The following is a 21,177-nucleotide window of genomic DNA, read 5'->3' as shown; positions in this document are numbered from 1 at the left end:
CTCGGCCCAGTCCTGGTGCCGTGAGCCTGCGGTGAGCCTACAGCCCTCGGGACACCAGGGAAGGGGATCGCGGGGTCTTGTGGATCGGTGGCGGACAAAGGTCCGCTCATTCAGGTGTCTATTGAGCACCTGCGGTGTGCGGCCGCTGGGTGACGGCCTGGGCACAGCTGAGCGGGAGAGACGGACAGGGCAACGGGCCACAGCGTGGGGACATTCCAACAGGACCCAGCAGGTTGGGGAGACGCCAGTCCCTGCGAGTAGCCCCCCTTGGAGATTTCCCCAAAGCAGCTTTGCAAGGGGCCGGGGGTAGGATCCTTCCCTTTCTGATTTCTTTCCTTCTCTAGCAGTCGAAAAGTTCTGTCCCGCGCACGTCAATTCAGGCTAAATGGATTTCTCCTGTAAGGCTGTGGCCCAGGAAAATCCTTCCCCGAGAGGGAAGAGGAGCTCGCTACTCCCTCTTCCTACCTACACCTCCCTCCTGGCCTGAGTTGCTGAATTAGGGGCAGCTGGGGCTGCCTGAGCCTCATCTTGTGCAAAATAGAAAACAAAGCAAAACAAAACACCCGCTGGGGGCAGGAGGCCTGGAGCACGGCTGGATCTCGGTGCCCATCCCTCTCCTGGAGCCCTGGCCTGGTTGTCGGTGGTGCCTCGGGCAGGATTCGGGGCATCCGAGTGGACTTCACAAGGCACAGCGGCTCCCAGAAGGGAGGGCCCGAGACCGCGCTGACCCTTCTGGAGTCCCTCCCCAAGGAAGAGACCCCACTGAGGGTGTCCTCGCCACTGGAAATACGATTACCATTGAACCAAACCCTTGGGCTGCTTCGTCTGCTAGAAACTGGGCAGGGGATGAATAAAAATAAATTTTCATGGCACTCGGTTGCCTTCAGGGAGCATTCATGGGCGGTTTCTCCTCTGATCCTCACAAAAAACCGATGGGGTAAAGGGGCAGACCCTTCTCACCCACTTTGTACAAAGGGAAACGGATGATGCAGACCAGCATCCGAGGGCCAGCAGGGGGTGGAGTGGGATGGAGCCGGAAGCCAGGCCCGTGGGCATCTCATCCAGGGCTCTCCGGTTCCTCTGCGCTCAACAGTCCCCTGACGGGCCCCCTTCTTCTGCCCTTGCCCTGAAGGCTTGATTTTCTCTTCTGAAAATGTGAGGTCCTGTCGCTTGCCTGCTTCCCATCTCTCACGGTGCACAAAACCCTTCCGAATCTGCCCACCCTCCGTCCTTCACTGGCCTCACCCCCCTCCCCGCCCCTCTGCACACTCAGCTCCAGCCACCCCAGTCTCCTTGCTATTGGCTTCTATCTCAGGGCCTCTACACATGCTGCCCTCTCTGCTAGAACACTTCCCAGATATTCTGTGGCTCTCTCCCTCTCTTCCTCAGGTCTTGCCCCCAGGTCACCATATTTCCGTGAGGCCTTTCTTGACCACTCTGTTGAAAAATACAACTCACCACCAACCCCGCACTTCCTTTCCTTTCCTCCATGGCACTTCCCATCAGACATATATACGCTCCTTTTACCTTCCTCAGGTGTTTAGGACTAGAAGAATAGCTCCCGCAGGGCAGGGGGGTTGCCTGCTTTCCCAGCCCTAGAGCAATGCTAAGGGGCATAGCAGGTGCTCCCTAAATTCTAGGGGAACGAATGGCTGTAGAGACTCTGCTCGGAGAGTAAGGCATAGACTGCCCCTTTCTTCACAAGGACAGAGGCGGCTGTGGTGTAATCAGATGTCCCTTGAAAGGCAGCGTGGCGACGGGAACATCTTCATGATACCCATTTGCGGCCAAGCCCCTGCAGGCCAGTTACCTCCTTCACAAGGCTGAGCAACTTAACGTGGTGATCCTCTGGAGATGAATACCTGAGACCCTCCTTTATTCTGGCAGAACACTGTCTCCTGGAAAGTTTCTAAGAACCATGCCTGGTTCTTAGATATCACTCTGTCCTCACCTGTTGGACTTGGTGGGGGGAACGGGAGACCCAGTGGGAGGCCTGGAGAGGACACCAGGTGGGCTGGAGGAGCCCCGGGCGCGCATCCCCAGCACAGCGCCCCCTCCAGGGTCCAGGAGCTCAGTGCAGGCATCCGAGTGTCCAGGAGCCTCGGCTCCCAGTGCACGATGCCCCCTGTGGCCGGTACAGGTGTGTGCACCCCCCACCGGGCCAGGAATGCAGGCTCTGCGCCTGGTCCTGCTCTGGCCGGGTCCAACCCCAGCCCCAGCCGCCCAGGTCCCCTGCAGGGATGAGACGGACGTGGTGGGTGCCAGAGGGGCGCGGGGCGGCCGAGGTGATGGACCCTCTCCACTGAGGCCTCGATTTCCTCAATCAGTACAATAGAAACGTGCTTCTCACACCCATGTTGGCCGCAGCAGGACGCACAACAGCCATTACTCACAACGTGTCCACACACAGGTGACTGGACGAACAAAATGTGGTTTACTGTGTGTCTCCGACGGAATATTCTTCAGTCTTAAAGAAGAAGGAAGTCCTGACACCCGCTACAACGTGGACAAACCACGTTATGCCGAGTGCAGTAAGCCAGCCACAGGAAGACAAACGCGTCATCCCACTTGTATGAGGTCCCTAAAATAGCCAAATTCATAGAAACAGAAAGTACAATGGTGGGTGCCGGGGGCGGGAGGGATGCGCAACCGGGGAGTGACTGCTGAACGATCGCACAACCTGCGTCTGAGAAGGTGAAACGTTCTGCAGATGGGCTCAGAGCACCTCTGGCCTGTGCACCACACGTGGTCACAAAGGTCAAGTATATGTATCTTTGACCACAATGAAACCATTTTTTTAAACTTTTAAGTTCAGTTGCTTAGAGGAAAATGTGTTTGGGTGCATTCCAGCTGCAGAATCTGTCGGCGGGGTGTTGTTAGACACTTACTGGAAGGGAGGCGTATGGCACAGTGGGCAAGACTCTACGTTCTGGAGACACAGTTCCTGCGTGGAGACCCCCAGATTCTCAGCAGGCAGCCACGGGACCTTTGGAAGGTCAGTGCCTCCAGTGACATACAGCAAGTCCTCCGGACAAGCACTAGCTCTCAAGAACTGTTCTAGAGTGTGCATATATTCACTGAGAACTTTTTCTGGGCATGAAGAACTCGGATGGGAGCAGGAGGGAGCAGCACTGCCCGCAGGGAATGTGTCTTCTAACAGGAGAGTGATCGGAGCCCCCTCCGTCCCTGCCCCCTGCCCACTGGTGAGTAATAATAAATCAGGGTTATATCATGGAAATATCTCCAGGCAGGGGGCAGGAGACCATGACAAGAACACAACTAAAATCAAAATGGTCATTGTTGAAAAAGGATTTGGCTCACACCAGCTGAGGCCCCCTGCCCAAGGTTGGCTGGAGGGGCATCCCCCATGGTCACCCTAAAGGACCACTTCCTGGGCACGCCAGAGGAACTTCATGTGGAGGACTCCCTCTGGACACTCAGGTCATAGCTGAAATGTTGTCTCCAGGAGCTCTTTCCCCCTCACCTGACCTCCAGTAGCCCTTCCCATACTCTTCCAGTCATTTCTGCTACTTTCTGCAGAGTGCTTAACGGCATTCGATACCATCCTGTTCATTAGTGGCCTTCCCCCCTCCCTAGAGTGAAACTCCCCAAGAGCAAGGATCTTCTGTCTACACCAGATGGACACTCAGGGCACATTCCTGAATGATGAGGCCCAGCCATCTCCACAGTAATCCAGAAGTACACTTGGGTTAGGGGCCCATCCATGGTCCACCAAATCCAGCCTGTCCACTACCTGACATTTCCCACCTAGTGACAGCCACCCATTCAGCCCGAGTGATGGAGATGTCCGCAGAACAGTGTGAGTGGCCGCTCCTGCTGGCCCCCCCCACAACCCACCCTTACAGCGAGTCTCAGGAGACCAGAACCAGTGTGCCAACTGCTCCACAGTCCACAGGGAATTATGAGAGCTCTTTAAGCAAAAGAGTGACCCAGATTATTATTTTTTTATTCAAGAGACCCAGAAGAGTCCCCCAAAATCCTGGAAAAGAACAAAGATGAGGACTCGTTTTTGATTTCCAAGCTTACTCTCTGTAGTAATCAAGACTGTGTGATACCGGCACCAGGATAGACATAGATCGATGCGATGGGATTAAGACCAGCAATACACCCTCACATTTACAGTCCATTGATTTTTGACAAGCGTGCCAATACAACGCAATAGGGAAAGAACGGTCTTTGTAACAAATGGCGCCGGGACAAATGGATATTCACATGCAAAAGAATGAAGTTGGACCCTTACCTCACACCATATACAAAAATTAGCTCCAAATGGATCAAAGACCTAAATGTAAGAGCTAGAATGATAAATCTTAGAGGGAAATATAGGCATAAATTTTGTGAGACTGGATTAGGCAATGGTTCCTTAACATATGATACCAAAAGCATAAACAAAGGAAAAACATAGCTAAACTGGACTTCATCAAAATGAAAAGCTTTTGTACTTTCTAAAAGCCATTAAAAGACACTATCAAGAAAGTGAGAATACGGGGGAGCCTGGGTGGCACAGCGGTTAAGCGTCTGCCTTCGGCTCAGGGCGTGATCCCGGCGTTATGGGATCGAGCCCCACATCAGGCTCCTCCGCTATGAGCCTGCTTCTTCCTCTCCCACTCCCCCTGCTTGTGTTCCCTCTCTCGCTGGCTGTCTCTATCTCTGTCGAATAAATAAATAAAATCTTTAAAAAAAAAAAGAAAAGAAAGTGAGAATACAACCCATAGAGTGAGAAAAAGTTTCCCAAATCAAATATCTATTACCAGATTTGTTTTGAAAATACATGAAGAACTCTCACAATTCAATAATAAGATAATCAATCTAATTTTAAAATGGGCAAAAGATCTGAATAGAGGTTTCTCCAAAGAAGATACACCAATGGCTAACCAGCATATGAAAAAATATAACATTTGCATCGGGAAAATGTGAATCAAAACCACACCACTTCATACCCACTAAATAGAGAGTAAAGAAAGAAAAGAAGAAGAGACAAGGGACAGAGACAGAGAAATGCCAAGTGTGGACAAGGATGTGGAGAAAAGAGAACCCTCGTCCTGGACAGAGAGAACTGTAAAATGGTGCAGGGGCTTTGGGAATTATTTCCTCAGAAAGTCAAACTTACAGTTACCATATGACTCCTCGGTATATGGAGAAACGGAAACATATGTCCGTACAAACACTTGTCCACGGATTTCATAGCAGCGTTACTCAGAACAACTCATTGGGTGTCCAGTCCATCATCAGGCAAATGGCAAAAGGAAACGGGGCATATCTGAACCGTGGAGCATGACTGGCCAGAAGGAGGACGGATGACATGGTACAGTGTGGACGATTCTTGAAATCATCATGAGAGTGAAAGTAGACTGTCGCAAAAGACCACACAGTGTATGATTCCATTAATATAAAATGTCCAGAACAGGTGAATCCATACAGACAGATTTGTGGTTGCCTGGGGCTGGGGTGGATGCAGAAATGGGGAGTGACTGTCAGGCTGGGGCTTCTCTTTGGGGGGGGACAGAAACGTTCCGAAGTTGGTTGTGGCAATGGTTGCACAATGAGTATACGACATACCTTTTCAAATGAATGAATTACACAGTATGTGAATTATCTATCTTAACAAAGCTGTTGTGCTTTTTTTAAAGATTTTCCTATTTTAGAGAGAGAGAGTGTGTGCGAGCGGGAGGGAGGGGCAGAGGGAGAGAGTCTCAAGCAGACTCCTGGCCCAATCCCACGACCCTCAGATCAGGACCTGTGTGGAAACCAAGAGTCAGACGCTTAACCGACGAGCCCCCCAAGCACCCCAGCTGTTGTATTTTTTAAGGTGTTCTCCTGCTGGACTGGAGCAGAGACAGCAGGAGGGTGAGGGGACAGTAAGGAGGCTGTTGGGGTCGTTCAGGGTGGAAATGACAAAGGTCAGCGTCCAGGCTATGGCAGTGAGGGTGCAGGACTGGGAGCAGAATCTGCAGGCGGCGGGGGAAGGAGGGGATTAAGGATGGAGTCACTGACCGAGCTTGTGCAGCTGGAGGTGCAGGGGGCTCAGGCTTACTGAGTACCACCTGCATGGCGGGTCCATGCAGTATCACCTTTATTTCTTCTTCCCCATATTTACGCTGTGAGACCGAGGCTTGGAGGGGTTCCGGGTTCCGTCTCACATCCCGGGTTCCCTCCTGTCCTCTCCTGGGTCTCGGGATGTCTGCTGGGGGCTGGAAGGCGGGTGGGGGGGGTGGCAGCCAAAGCCCAGAGGGGCTGCACTCAAGCATATAGAACTCAAGTGGCCAAAGATACACGAAACAATCCCCTAAAAATAAACTCCCTGTACCCTCCAAGTGTGGTGCTGGGCTCTGGGGGGGCCATGTCGGGGGGTGTCAGTCAGCTTCCTGCTCCCCTGTGGACCCTGACCCTGCATGGGGGTCCCTCTGCCCCTGAACCCCTGTCCCCTGCCAGTCCAGGGAGCATGCGGTGGGTCATCCGGGCCGAGAAGACCCGGGAACCCATCGGGCCTGCTCCAGGGACTCAAGGCATGGGGAGGACTGGCCAGCAGGGCAAGTGAGGTCAGGCTCGGGTGCCAGGGAGTGTGGGAGGGACAGAGGGACCCGCCTACACCAAGGCCCTGAGATCCTGGCAGCGGGGTGGGAGGGGGAGAACCACCCCCAGCCTGCAGGCCAGTTGTGTCAATAAAGTTTTATTGGAACACCATCCCGCCTGCCTTGCGGTGTGTCTGTGGTCTCTCTCCCTCGGCCGTGGCCGGCACACCTCGAGTCTGTTTCCCTGACCTTCTACAGAGAAGGTCTGCCGCCCCCTGCTGTGGACAGTCTTTCACTGCTGAGTAAGAGCGAGAGGACCAGGCCTCGCTGGCATGCTGGAACTGGGTGGGGATTGAGGCCGGCCGTGAGCACCCGTGGCTGACCTGGGAGAAGCAGGTGCCGACCTGAGCCCTGGTGGTTAGGGCCGGGGGAAGCTCGGCCGCATCGGAATGGCCAATCCTCCAATTGGCACTGGCTGCCTGAGACACTGGGTTGAGCAAGAGTGAGGATGTCATTCTGAAAAAAGGTGTCACTGCGTCCAAACCTCATGTGGAGAAGGGCGGGAGCAGCTGGAGACACGAGGACCCCATCTTTTCCCCTCAAATTAAAAGGTGTTTCCATTGAGTTGGAAATAAATAAAGCTTGACTGCTGGAATTTCTTCTTTGCTGAAAAATAGAAGATGTCATCTTGGGATTTGCTCACGTCTGAAAATTCTGAGCCATTGCTTTGTTCCCCTTGTTAATGACAGGCCCCTGGAGGCTTGTCTGGGCGTCGGTCCAGACACAGGCCCCCGCCTGCAAGTCCACCCCGCATCCTGAAGGAGGATGTGACAGAGATGGGGCCCAGAGGGGTGCGGCTGTGGAGCTGGCAGGGTCCTGAGGCGCAGGGACCAGAGCGACGGGCAGAGTCCAGTGGGGGCGGCTCACGGGCCGGGGGAGACACACAGCTCGGATGGCGCGGGCAGCAGGGAAAGGCTCTTCCTCCCTGTCACCTCTGTGACTGCTCATAGGAGAAGGGACGGTGCTGTCCCTGGGGGCAGTCTGGGCATCTGGGGCCCTGAGAGCAGGCCGGAGCCTGGGAGCAGGGCGGTTCAGGGAACGTGGTCTGGGTGGGACAGGAAGTAAAATCCGAAAAGTGACAGGACAGACATGACAATGCTCAGAGAAGGAATCCGAAGCCTCGTCCTTCTCTGGGTGAGCGGAGGGGCTATGGTGGGATCCTCCCGTCCCCGAGACAGCGCAGAGGGACAGGTGGCCGCCGTCTGGCCCGCCCACAGCTTGGGCATCGAGTTTGGCCGCAAGTGCTCAGTGTGGGCGGCTGTAAGAGTCACTGTCTGCACATAAAGATGAAGCGAGAGGAACATCCCCTTCTCCCACCGGGAAGGACATACAGGGTTTGTGCTCCTCGGCCAGGCTCTCAGAGGGAGAAGGAGGGGTGGGTCGGATGCGAGCAGCTTCTTTGTGCCATGAGGGCTGCCAGCCCAAGAGGAATCCCCTCAGGGTCCTAGGGCCCGGCCAGGAGCAAGTCCGGGCCTTGGCTCCTCCAGAGGGAAGGCCAGACTGCCCAGGGACATGGCGAGGGTCCCTCTGTGGGTGAGTCCACAGAGCTTCCCGGTGCCAAGAGCAGAGCAGGGGACCCCCGCACATGCCTGTGGCCACCCAGAGAGACCCCGTGGGGGGCATCTCAGAGCCCCTGGGGTGGGGGGCAATATTCAGGAAACAGAAGGAGCCGCGGTGACCGTGCAGGACTATGGCCCAGGCCTTCCCCCCAAAAGCCTGGGACTCCCTGGGAACCCATGGAGTGGGATGAGGTCCCCAGAAACTGAATGCGATGATCCCCCTCCGGGAGGTGCAGGTTTGAAGTCAGATTCGTTTAGTTTAGGAAATGGCGTTCACTGCTTTCACGTTTCAGCATTACAGAGCGGTTACATGGTTAGACGGGTAATAGGGACCCTGGCTTTTACCCAAAAAAGGCAATTCATTGGAAAGAGAATGAGCAAGCAGGAAAGGCCTGAAAGTAGCATGGTGTCCGTCACTGGGACGCCAGCAAGGGCCCAGCAGAGCGGCTCTGCAGCATTCCCCCAGGTGGGGGGCATCACCCGAGCACTTACACCATCAGGGCCCTGCTGAGCCCTTGCCATGTGCCAAGCACGGAGTGACAAGTTTACCTGGGCTGTTTAATCATCACGACAACCTCATGAGGTGGGCATTACTGTCGTTACCCCTGGTTTGCCGATGTGGGAGCAAGGCACAGAGAGGTTGAGTAACTCACTGAAGGTCACACAGCCAGGACCTGGAGAGCCAGGAATCTCTCCACCGCTCTCCTGTGCTGCCTCCATTGGGAACTGGGTGGCTAGCCCGCTTGTGTCCCTTCCCAAACACTTGACAAGTCACCAGGGAGGACAGGCAGGAAAAAGGTAGACAGGCTGCTGGCACACACCCGTGCGCGTTACGGTCTACGTGTAACCCGTTTCCTCATCTCAACCACACCATACCCCCCTGAGGACACCGAGCCCCAGCACGTAAGTGACAGGCCTGGGGCCACGGCAGCTGCTGGGGGCGGCGCTAGGGCTGTCTCGCCCTCACCTCGGCCTCAGCAAGCGAGGGGGAGGGGGCAAGGGGGGCACTGCAGGCCCCGTTGGTGCCAGGGCACCCAAGTCAGATAAGCACCAATCTCACGCAAGGCCTTTCTGATGAGTCCTGACACTCAAAGCCACCAGAGGAGGGGCGTGGAGCAAGGTCAAGGTCTCCCTGGCCCAGGACGGTAAACCACCTGCTGAGCCTGCGGGGAGGCGCCCTCTCTGCGGCCGGCCACCCGTTTCCTGCCTCGGTTCTGTGTCAGGGTGGAGGCGGGGGTGCAGGCTCCGGAAGAGGACAGGGCAGGGCTGCGGCGGGGCAGGGCTGCAGAGAAGCCATTCCCGGCCCTGGGGGACAGTGCAGGGGCAGCGCGGGGCCACCAGGGACCCCTTCCACTCTGTCCCTGGAGGAGCCTGGGGACAGAGGTGCCGCAGAGAGAGGCCTGTGGGGCCGATGAGAAGAGGCTCGTCGGGGTCGGAGGCAAGGACTGGTTGTCCCACCCAGAGACGAGAAGGAGAAGGAGCTTTCTGGCCCCTCCGACAGTGAGAATTGTGCCTTCTCTCTTGCTTGTTCTTCCAAACCAGAAGAAAGGAACTTGAGCTCCAGCAAGGGACTTGAGTTCCACCTGCTGGCCCTTCCTGAGGGGTAAGGGGGCTGAGCACTCGAGGGTGGGGATGACCTCGTTGGCCCTGGGCCATGAGATGGGTCGGGCCAGAATTCCAGGAGGGAGGCCCTGAACTGAGCAGGCACGGCTGCCGGGGAGTGGGTGGGGGCTTCTCCAAAACCACGCACCTGCTCCTCGGCTCCTTCCAGAAACACAAGGAACTGAAAAACAGGCGCCTCGCTGTGGCCCAGAAGCGCTTCGTGCCCTCGAGGCCGTTACAACCCCTGGAGGTGTTACCGGGCAGTAGCAGGAGGGGTTTGGGCCAGGTGACCCCCGAGGGGCTTGCCAGCTCTGCCCCCACGACCGTGAGTTGAACCCCCTGCATGCACTGTGCACAGAAAATTCTGGAAGGAGGAGAGAGTACGGCAGATTCAGAGAGGGCTTCTCTAAGACAGTGAGCCCGGCGTCTGCCCCACACCTACTAAATTAGAGGCAGGGCCCGGAAGGTGCATTTTAACAAGCTCACACCAAAATCTGAGGCCAGCAGCCCGTTTGCGCTTCCCGCACCTGAACCCTTGCACCTGCTGCGCTCCTCCCTCCACCTTTCCCCAGGTCTGCACTGCTCTCCCTCGACTCCACGCGGGTCTCTGCCAGAACATTCCTCAGAGGTCCTTCCTGACCCCCTGGTCTGACAGATGAACAGGGCACGGTGGGTCTAAGTATGTCCTGTGCATCGTTCGGGAAATACTTCTACTAAAAAAGTATTTGTTGGCAACATGAAACTGAAATTCAGCTGGGTGCCCTGTGTTTTTCCTTGCGAAATCTGAAATTCCTGAGGCGGGGGGGACTCTGAGCCCCCAGCCCCCTGGGACAGTAGGGGCGTTGGCAGGTTGGAGCTCCCCACTGCCACCGCCCCACCCCGTCCTCTCCCCCACCCACCGGAAAGAAGGCAAACCACTTTCTGGGGCTGCCTGGGCACCTGCAGAGGGGTGCATAAGGATTTCTGGGCCAGGACAGACCCACGCTCGCTCTTCTCCCATCTGCTTTGCTGCCCACCCCAAGTGCTTGGGCATTCTGCCGAGTCCCCAGGGGGCCACACACCTCCGTGGCCGGTGTGGCCTGGGCCAGGGGTTCCAACTCGGGGAACTGCTCCATGCGGGAACCGGAGCCCCTGCATGGACCATGAGCTCCCCGCCCCTGATGCCAATAACCATGGCAACTCAGAGCCGGGGTGAGCTGGGGGTTGGTTTGTGTCCTCCCTCAAATCCTAGCCCCCAGTACCCCGGAATGTGACCTCATTTGGAGACAGGCTGATGAATCCAAAATGCCTGTGGGCTGGGCACCCCCCATCTCTCTGTTTACTCAGGTGGGGGCCCCCACAAGGACACATTGGTGGTGAACCCCAGGACACCCTGGGCTTCTCGGATCCCTTCACTCTTGTCTCAGAACAGCCTGGTCTTGGCTCAGGAAAGCCGCTGGTGCCAGCCGGGTGGGGGGGCTCAGGCCGGAGCTGACCCTCCAGGTGGGGGTGCACCTGCTTTGACACCAGCCTTGCTGGGGCATTTGGGGACCGGCTGCAAAAAGCTCCCTGGGAGCCCAGAATAAGATTGTCGGGATGTGTAGCCGAAGGAAAGAAGTTGAGAGGAGCCAGAGTCGGACATACATAAAGCAGCACGAAGATCGGCTCTCCTGTCTGCAGAGCTGGTCTGTGCCCTCGGGACGGATGGGGAGATCGCCCGCTCGCCCGCTGCAATGCCGAGCTTCCTCTCTCCGTGTTAGGTTCGCAGCACCCCGCACAGCACCGAGCACGCAGTAGGTGCTCAACACATGCCCAGCTCTCCCGTTCCGCTCTGAGGCTCAGAGGAAGGAGGTAATTTGCAGGCTGGGAGGCAGTCTGCTCAGCGGTGGGCACTTGGAGCCGGAGCTTTCAACACCAGACTGGGTGTCAGGAGCTTCCGATTCCCGACCAGCTATCAGATAGCCGCTGCTGGGTGACCTGGGGCGACTCCTGCCCCCAGTTCTGCAAATGGGGGGTGCCAGTCCCCAACGGGGGCAGCCTCCCGCCCCACGAGCCCTTCCTGGTGTCGGGTTGGATGGTGGCACTGTAAAGGCCTCCCCAGGGCGAGGGCTCTCCAGGCACCTGTAGCAGCGTGGGCCAAAGCTTTCAGAGGCCGGAGGGAAAAATCAGGGAGACCCCCCACCGACCAGCAACCAAGTCAGGGCTTCAGGGGCAAGAATTACAGGGAGCTGCTCTGGGCAGAATGTTTGTGCCCCCCCAAATTCGTAGGTGAATCCCACCCCCACACCATGATGCCATGAGGAGGCCTCTGGAAGGTGAGAAGTCATGAGAGGGGGGCCCTCTCCAGCCTCCAGAGCGGGGACAAATGTTCCCCGCCAACGCCCCCAGGCCCAGCTGCTTTGATGTGGACCAACACAGCACCAGACTGGGCTTCTTTTTAGTGGTTTTTAAGGAGATAAATGCCAGTTTTGAGTGACTGTCACCTTGTGCCTGCCTCGAGGACCCCCAAGCCAGGGGAAAATGCCGATGGGAGCAGAGGGGCGGCAGTCCTGGGGCTTGGTGACTGGCAGGAGCGCCCCAGGCGTCCGAGGGGAGACCCCAGCACCCCCAAGCCCGCAACTGGCCCTTCCTGCCAGTATAGCAGGACAGAGGGGACAGACACCAGCGGCAGAGCGACCTGAGGCCAGCAGGTGCCAGCACACTGAGCCTGGGCTGCGGGCAAGGACAGGCTGGAGGTGAGTGAGAGGCTCGGGCCCAACACTGTCACCCTGACGAAGGCAGTGGCCTTCCCACCCCACCTCTTCCTCTCCGAGCTGCCCCTGCCGGTCACACAGACGCTCCTACTCACACCGTCTCTGCTGGACGCGAGATGGGAGGGACAGGACTGCCTGAGTTACCCGTCCCGTCTTTACTGGGGTCCAAGGTCCAGACAGCTGGGAGACCACCCCTCTGCACTGGGTGACTGGGGAGAGGCACCAGGGAGGGCCGTGCAGCCTAGACCGCGCTCCCCAGGGCAGACCCCATGCTGGGGTGGCCTCTCGGGGGAGCCCCAGGCTGCGGGGCCGACCTGGCTTCAAGTCCCGCTCCACCCCTGGCTGGGGTCCGGCCAGGCCACTGTGACCCACTGGAGACCAGCCTCTCAAGAAGGGTGCTGCCCGGGACCGGGAGGGTGGTTGGCTGAGGCAGGGGTTGGCCCCAGCTTTGGAGCCAAGGTCAAGGTCATCTTGTTGGCCCCTCCAGCCAGTGAACGGAAGGAGGCAAGGTTGGAGCGCCTGACCATGTCCACCCCGCGTGGGCCTCTCTGGGGGCAGTGTTGGTTCCTCCCACTCACCCTGCTGTCTCCCCTTTTCTCCCCCCACGCTGCCGCCCTCACTCCGGCTCAGAGTCGGCTTCCTGGAGACGCTAACCCGCAACTCCCTCTCCAACAGCCCCGTGTCTCGGTTTCCACCTCCCAGGTGCCTCGGATCCAATATTGCACAAGCGGAGGGTGACCCCCCAGCACCCAGCAGGCAGGGCGCCAGGAGCAGGAATGGGGCTCCCCACCCCTGGTGACCTTGGTGTCCACCCCACAGAGAGGCGTCCACTAAAATCAAAACACCTGAAGAGACCCAGGGGAGCAACAAACAAGGGAAACCAAGTTCTCCCAGGCACCTGCCCTGCCTGCCCCGCACTCCCTCCCTCCTCCCCTGCTGGGGGTCAGGACGCTGACCCTCCTCACCCGGGGGTGGGGGAACACGCCTCCACGCTCCCTCATCCTCCGCACAGGCCTGCCGCTCTGTGGTCACGTGCTCAGGGGGGAGTCGCTCCCGCGGTCTGTCCCCAACTGCAGGGACACCACTGCCTCAGAAGCCAGACGCCCCGACTCTCCTCCCCTCACGGCCCTCCTGCCCCCAAGTTCTACCCCGCCCTGGCCACTGGTATGGATGTGCCATTTGCTGGTGACTCCCCCAAAGTGGGGTACCCAGGTCCCAGCACCGCTCCCGGGAGGGGTCAGGCCAGAGGGGCCCACGACGGCTCCACACACACCTTCTTGGACACGCCTTGAGGTCCTGTCAGCTCTCCCGGACTCGGTGCTGACCATGCACAGAGCCAGCTGCACATCCCATTCAGTCACACCGTGCACACCTTAGCCTCAGTCTCCTTAACTGTCAAATGGGGGGAGTAAAGTACCTGCGCAGTGCAAGCCACGGCGGGAAGGAGCGACGAGAACGACCGGCGGCCGCCAGGGGGCGCCCGAGCGCCACCGCCCAGCACGGCGAGCTGGAGACGGGTTCCTTGCTGCACCTGCCACCTGCAGCGCCGGCGGCCCAGGCATGCTGGCCGCCCCTGCCCCGCGCCTCACCTGCCCCTCTGGAAGGCCGAGTGCGTCGGGCGACCCACCCCCGGATGCGCATCCAAACCTCAGGTGCTGTGGCCCAAGAGCAGGTGTGGGGACGGTCTGACCGGGAGGGATACACCTTTACGGAAAGAACGGAAATGACCCAGAGCCCGGCCACGGCCAAGAATATGACAGAGCTGAGTCTGGCTCTCTCCCCACAGTCTTTTCTGCTCACCTGGCCCCAGGTGTCTCACGTTAGTCCTCACTGCCCCTCCCCACCTCGTTCCCGCTACCCTGCACAGGGTACCCACCAGCCTGGGAGCTCCCAGGACAGGGTCCCCTCTCAGGAGGACAGGCTGGCAGAGATGAGAAAGTAAAAGGGTCTGGGGAATGACACACGGGATGTGGAGGCAGATACGTGAATTCCACCTCTCGAAAATGAAATAGGGCAAAACCTCTTTCTGGTCAGGGTGGGGAAGGGCACAAATGCTTACACAATCCCCCTGCCTCTTAGTGGGGGATGAAGTCAAGGGTCAGCATTTCGATCTGGCTTTGAGTAGAGAAAAAGTCCTGTTTCCAAAGTGTCCACCAGGACTTTGCAGCCAAGGGAATATCATCAGGACATATCTCTGATGGTTAATTTTATGTGTCAAATTGACTAGGCCATGGGGTGCCCGGATAGTTGGTCGAGTATGATTCTGGTTGCGTCTGTGAGGGCGTTTCTGCATGATACGAATGTTTAAATCAGTAGATTTAACGTAGATTTTAAAGCAGATTGCCTTCCCAATGTGGGTGGGCCTCGCCCAATCCGCTGAAGGCCTGAACAGAACAAAAAGGCTGAGGCTCCCAGAGCAAGAGGGAAATCCTCCTACTTGACTGTTTCTGAGCTGAGACATAGCTTTTTCTGTCTTCAGACTTGAACTGAGACATCAGCCCTTCTCGGGTCCTGAGCCTGCTGGCCTTCAGACCAGAACAATATCGTCAACCCTCCTGAGTCTCCAGCTTGCTGACTGCAGACCTGGGGACTTGTCAGCCTCTGTAACCGCTTGAGCGTGTAATCACATGTTATATCTGTATACGATATTCCATATAGTATATGTGCATGTACACATATCCAATTGGTTCTGTTTCTCTGGAGAACCCTGGCTAATGCAGGATCCTAGTCAAAAGAGCAACACAGTATCATCCTTATTCTCTTCTCTCGCGTTGGCAGAGACAAGTCCTTTGGGCATATGGAGGAAAATGGTACATGTGCAAATGTGTTGAGTCAACATATCCTCTTTGGAGTCCGTCCTTGGAGACAACTGTACGCAGTGGAAGTGTCTTGTGCATACAAAGATGTTCAAAGGGACATTGTGATTCCCCCTTCTAGCACCCACTGTCCCCCTAGTAAAGAGGCCCCAGTGTCTGGTCAATCAGAGCAGCCTCCTGGCCACGACTGGCTCAGGGTTGGGCACATGGCCAAGTCACGTCAAGTAGCATAAATGAGATTTTATTCAGATTTTGTAGGAACTGATTAAAAAAAAAAAAAAAGGACTTTGCTTTTTCTTCTGAGAAGGCTCTGGCAGCCACCTTGTCACCATGAGGGAGATGCCCAGCCTGAGAATCCAAAGCACAGACTAAAGTCTTACAGCCATTTATGCCCCAAGCCAGAGACTTCCCTTGGTCTTTCACTGACATAAGCAACAATTTTTCTGGTTTCATACAGTAAGTTTAATATGTATTTCCATAATCCTGATTCCAAAGGGCTGCACTGCTATAATAGTGGGCATAAGATGAACCAGTGGCCATCAACGGTAAATTGATTAAGTAACTATCCAGGATCCTAATAACAAAACGCTTCACAACAATTAAACAAGTTTGTACATGTAGAAACTAGTCCACATTATAGTATTAAGTTTTTTTAAAGGTAATAAACAGCAACAGAATATGATCTGGGAGGAGTATGTAGTAAGTACCTTACCAGTGGCCACCTTCAATGTCTTGTCCTTTAACGCTAAGTTGTTACTTTTCTAATCAGAGTAAGAAACAATTATTTTCATTTTGGAAAAAGAGAGTATTTGACAATTTGTGTTTTAGAGTGTTTTGAATATCCCTGTGTCAAAATGGCCACTTAACTACACACTGATTAGAATGGCGGGAGTCCGTCGGCAACAGCCAATGCTGGCAAGCACCCCCTTGCTGGTGGGATGCAAAATGGCACAGCCACTTTGGAAGACAGTTTGGCAGTTTCCTATGAAACATACTCTTCCCAGGCGATCCAGCAATCACGTTCCTTGGTATGTACCCCAAGGAGGTGAATTTCTTATCTGCATTCCAGTCTTCACATGAATTACCAAAACTAAGAAAGCCTTCTGTAGCTTCTATGCCCTTGCCCCTCAGTACTCCCAGCCTGGGATGCCCTTCACACATCTACCCTCCAAGGTTGATCTCAGATGCCACCGTAGCCACAAAGTCTCCCTCATCCCTCATGCCTTCCTCTGCACTCCCCCAGTGCCTTGCTCTTGTTAGGAACCCCTTCAGTTGCAAGTAATAGAAATTCTGACTAGCAGTGGCTTGAATATATCTTAGGATATTTTTCCTTTAAGTATGGAGGATGGTGGATGTTGATTAGTTCAGTGACTCAGCAACGTCAGATCTGCTGTCTCTGAGATTCTCTTGACCTTCCCTTCATGACTACAGGATGGCTGCAGTTGCTCGGAGATCATACACTCACATCACATTCAAGGAAGAGAAATGAGGGGCAGGGCAGGGTAGAACGTTTCTCATTTGCCTTTCTCCAATCCAGCAGTTTCCAACAGGTGTCCTCTTATACTTCATTGTCGAGAACTGGACCATAGGCCCCCTTCAGACCAAGTCTGGACCTCCACTTCTGACAGGAAGGGAACTTGACTGAGACCTGAACGAAATGGGGTCAGGTCGGCAGGAAAAGAAGGAGGGGGAAAGGCTCTTCTGGGGTCCTTTTTGACCTTCTTTATCCATTTCACCCCCACCCCGTCTCTGGCAACCACCAATCTATTCTCTGTATCTCTGAGCTCGGGGTTTTGTTTTTTCGGTTCCACAAGTGAGGTCAGGTGGTATTTGCCTTCCTCTGACTTCACTTAGCACGATGCCCTCAGCCCCAGCCATGTTGTTGCAAATGGCAAGTTCCGTTCTTTCTTATGGCTGAATAGCTATTCCGTGATCACATATGAAATCACGTTTTCTTTCTCCGTTCATCCATCCATAGACATCGGTTGCTTCCATGTCTCGCGGTTGTAACTAATGCTGCAGTGAACATGGGGGTGCCGGTAGCTTTTCCAAGGAGTGTTTTCGTTTTCCTCAGAGAAATACCCAGAAGTGACATTATTGGATCACAGGGTAGCTCCACTTTTAATTTTTTGAGGAAACTTCACAAAATTTCCACACTGGCTGCACCAGTTTGCATTCCCACCAACAGTGCACGAGGGTTCCCCTTTCTCCACATCCTCACCCACACCTGTTATCTCTGTGTTGTTGATTTTAGCCATTCTGACAGGTGTGAGGTGGCATCTCACTGTGGTTTCGATTTGCGTTTCCCTGATGACGAGTGATGTTGAGCACCTTTTCATGTGTCTGTTGGCTGTCTGGATGTCTTCTTTGGAAAAATGGCTGTTCCAATCCTCTGTTCATTTTTGCTTTATTTTTTTAAAAGATTTTATTTATTTATTTGAGAGACAGACATAGCAAGAGAGCACAAGCGGGAGAAGGAGAAGCAGGCTCCCCACTGAGCAGGGAGCCCAACGCGGAGCTTGATCCAGGACCCTGGGATCACGACCTGAGCCGAAGGCAGACGCTTAACGACTGAGCCACCCACGCACCCCCTCTGCTCATTTTTGAATCAGATTCTTTTCCTATGGGGTTGTGTGAGTTCTTTATATATTTTGGATTATCAGCCCCTTATCAGATACATGAATTGCAAATATTTTCACCCATTCTGTAGCTTGCCTTTTCATTTTGTTGTTTCTTTTGCTGTGCAGAAGGTTTTTAATTTGATGTCCCACCACCTTATTATTCCTTTGCTGCCTTTGCTTTTGGTGTTGGGAATGGCTTATCAAGTAGCAATGGACGGTCTCGGCCACACTCCCGCCTCCCAGCCTAGAGGATGGGACTAGACCCTGGAAAGGCTTGTGAGGAATTCGGACTCGGTTTTGGGTACAGCAGGACTGGGAGGGACGTGCTCCGAGCTGCATGTAGTGAGGCTGCCGCGGTGGCCTGTACGTAGGCAAGGAGGGGAGAAAGGGCAGGGAGGCTATGCTAGGGCGCGCTGGGAGGCAGGGGGCACCTGGCCCGACTGGCAGGACAGAAGCCAGAGGAGCGGTGAGGGGCTCATGCAATCCCAGGTGAGGTGGGCCAACGGATGAGGCACGCAGCAGCCTGAGCCGCAGGGGGCAGTGCGCCAGGCCGAACGCTGGCCTGGAGTCAGCGGGTGCCGGGCTCCAGAGATGGGCCCAGCAGCCCTGAGCATGTGGCCCGAGGGCCAACCGTCCAGCGCATCGAGACCTCGAGAGGCTGCTGGGAGAGGAGGGCGCATTAACCAACCTGAACCCTTCTGGCTGGGGGCTTACTGTTCCCGGGCTAAAACAATCCTACGGCATGAGACCAGAACTTAGACCCAGGATCACGTGCTGCCTTGCCACCTGGTCGGATGCGGAAGGCCCCTCCGGGGGACTGAGCCGGCCTCCCCCAGGCCCCGCTGCCGGCTCTGCTCCTGATGGCGGGGCTGCAGCGTCTGCCCAAGCTGGCAGCAGGCGGCTCCCAGGCAGGGTGAACGGGAGGCAGTGGCAAGACTCCTGTGGTTTTGGCCGCTCTGGCTGGGAGCACCCATGGGAGAGACACCGGTGGTCTGATGGTGCCTGGGGTTGCTGAGTGTCACCTGCCAGGCCCCCCCTCACGGGACGCGGGGGTGCAGTGACAGCAGCTCGTATTTGCTGTCCCCACAGTGGGAGGGAGGACCCGCCTCTGCTGATGGCCCTGCAGCCCACCCAGGGCCCCACCACCACCACCCAGAAATGAGGGCCCTGCTCTCCCCGAGAGGCCAGTCCTTTCTGCCTTCCCTCTCAACACCGAAAACCCGATTTCAACTGGTTGTACATCTTTTCCACACAGGGCCTAGGCGTGTGCACGACTGTCAAGCCAGACACCGCTGTGGTTGTGCCACACATTTGTATACCTTCTGCAAACCTCGGGGTCCCAGAAACTCAAGATACCCTTTTAAACATCAGAATCGCTCTCTCTCTCTCATGAGGACCTCTGTCCCTCTGCAGGAATGTCCGGTGTGGCCCGTGCTGCGGTATCGGGGGAAAGTGTGCACGCTCCCCAATTCTCTCCCACCGCTCAGAAGGCAGCTCTCATCACGCCTCCACCTGTGGCTTTTATCCCCCACTGCACCCCCCACCCTGCTGGCTGCTGGGCACCAGAACTCCCTTCCCCATCCCCTTCAGGCAGCACCCATGATGTCATTTCCCGCTCTGTAACGTCGGCGGATGTGGCTCACCAGCCCCCCCAACTGCGCGCACACACGTAAGGGCAAGAACTGTATTTAGAGGCACCCACCCCACTCTTCTCCCTCTTCCTGTCTTACAGGCAGACGAAGGCAGGCGTGCTTACGCATCAGAGTCTGCTGCCTCCTGGAATTTGGCCCCCTGCATCAGTGCCTTCTCACCGTTGAGAGAAGGTTGTTGAGGCCCTGAGGCACTTGTGCTGGGTCTCACTGTGGCAAGAGAACTTGGGACGGGGCGGCCGCGTTGAGCTCAGTCGCATTTCCAAACCAGCTGGAGCCGCTCCCATCCCGCACACACGGGGCAGCCCCGCCAGGGCTCGGACGGGACGAGCTGCCCCTAAAGGTGACCCCAGGCATGGACTGGACCCAGCAGTGCTGCTCCCCGCCAGACAGCCGGAGAAGCATCCACAGGTTCGGCAGACACGTGCCGGAACATTCAGGGCACGGCTGCCCGTGAGAGTCGGGGACTGCGCCGTCACATGCAGAATAGTGAGGGAAAGAAACCGGACCTGGAAAAGCGCCATTCCATGTACATGGAGCGCGAATGTGGCCAGACGTCGGGAAAGCGTTTACCGTGGGCACAGTGGCTGGGAGGAGGGGGCTTCTGCGGTCATGCTGATGTCATTTCCCGAGCTGGGTGCTGGTCAAGTGTGCTTAGTGTGCCAAGTCCATGAGCTGTACATGTATGTGTTTCATCTGTGCTTTACTTCAATTAAAAAAAAAAAAAAGCCAACGCGGTGGGGAATCCTGGCTGTGAAGTCTCCTGGCTGCGCCCCTCTCCTGGGGCTTGGGCGGGCCCGTCAAGAGACAGTGGTTCTTTTCAGCCAGTTGACAGGCAGCAGCCTTGACCTCTGGCTCTGCCGTGGGCCCGTATCGACGGAGCTTGAACATGGAGACCTGCCCTGACCCCGCAGCTCACTCCCAGCCATGCATCCCCGTGCTCCCCTGCGCCCGGTCTGCAGCTGCCAGGGAGGGTCAGAGAGGCGCTCTGGAGTTCTGGACACCGAATGTCACGGCCAGCCTGGCCCAGCCTGGACCCTCAGCACTGCAGCTGCGTATCTCTCAGCACAGAACCACCACGAAGCTAGAGCTGGGACGGCCTCTGAATTCCCAAACACTGAACTTTCCAGCTGAGAACAGAAGTGCTAAACACTAGTCCCGGGGGGGGCGCCTCACACATCACTCGGCCGCCCGGGGGCATCCTGCAGTCACATCTCCCAGCCCAGCATCCTGGGATATCACGTCTCACGAGAAGCTCCAGGACAGTGCCTTCCTGGGGATGGAGGGGTCTGGCGAACATTCCCATCACACCGTCTCTTGGAGGATGAGGTCTGTGTCTAATACCGGGATTTAGCCTAGAACCAGAAGCATCGAAGAACACAGGAGGCTGAGGACACCTCGGGACTGCCATGTGCCTCCCCACCAACCCCGACAAACTCCTTTCCTGCCCACCTTGGGGCCTTCTTGGGCATCTGAGCCGGAGAGGAGAGGTCAAGAACTTCAGACTAGTTAGAGATAAGACTGCCGGAAAGGAAGAGGAAGTTGCTCTAGTTAGTCTGTGGGGTGCCCTGCGCCTTCCTTCGCTTGCCTGACTTCGGAACGACG

At 56.2% G+C, this 21,177-nt stretch overlaps 1 long non-coding RNA gene across 1 annotated transcript; it reads left to right on the top strand.

Annotated features, from left to right (window-relative positions):
* Positions 1-17,787: 17,787 nt before the first annotated feature.
* LOC121103997 lies at positions 17,788-20,305 on the top strand. Its single transcript, XR_005836342.1, has 2 exons — positions 17,788-17,935; positions 19,656-20,305. It is a non-coding gene; the product is annotated as an uncharacterized LOC121103997 (long non-coding RNA).
* Positions 20,306-21,177: the final 872 nt, after the last annotated feature.

Source organism: Ursus maritimus, unplaced genomic scaffold (assembly GCF_017311325.1).
Source record: "Ursus maritimus isolate PB19 unplaced genomic scaffold, ASM1731132v1 scaffold_2, whole genome shotgun sequence".
Taxonomy (NCBI): domain Eukaryota; kingdom Metazoa; phylum Chordata; class Mammalia; order Carnivora; family Ursidae; genus Ursus; species Ursus maritimus.
The sequence above is the reverse complement of the archived record's forward strand: the minus strand, read 5'-3'. Positions and strand labels throughout refer to the sequence as shown.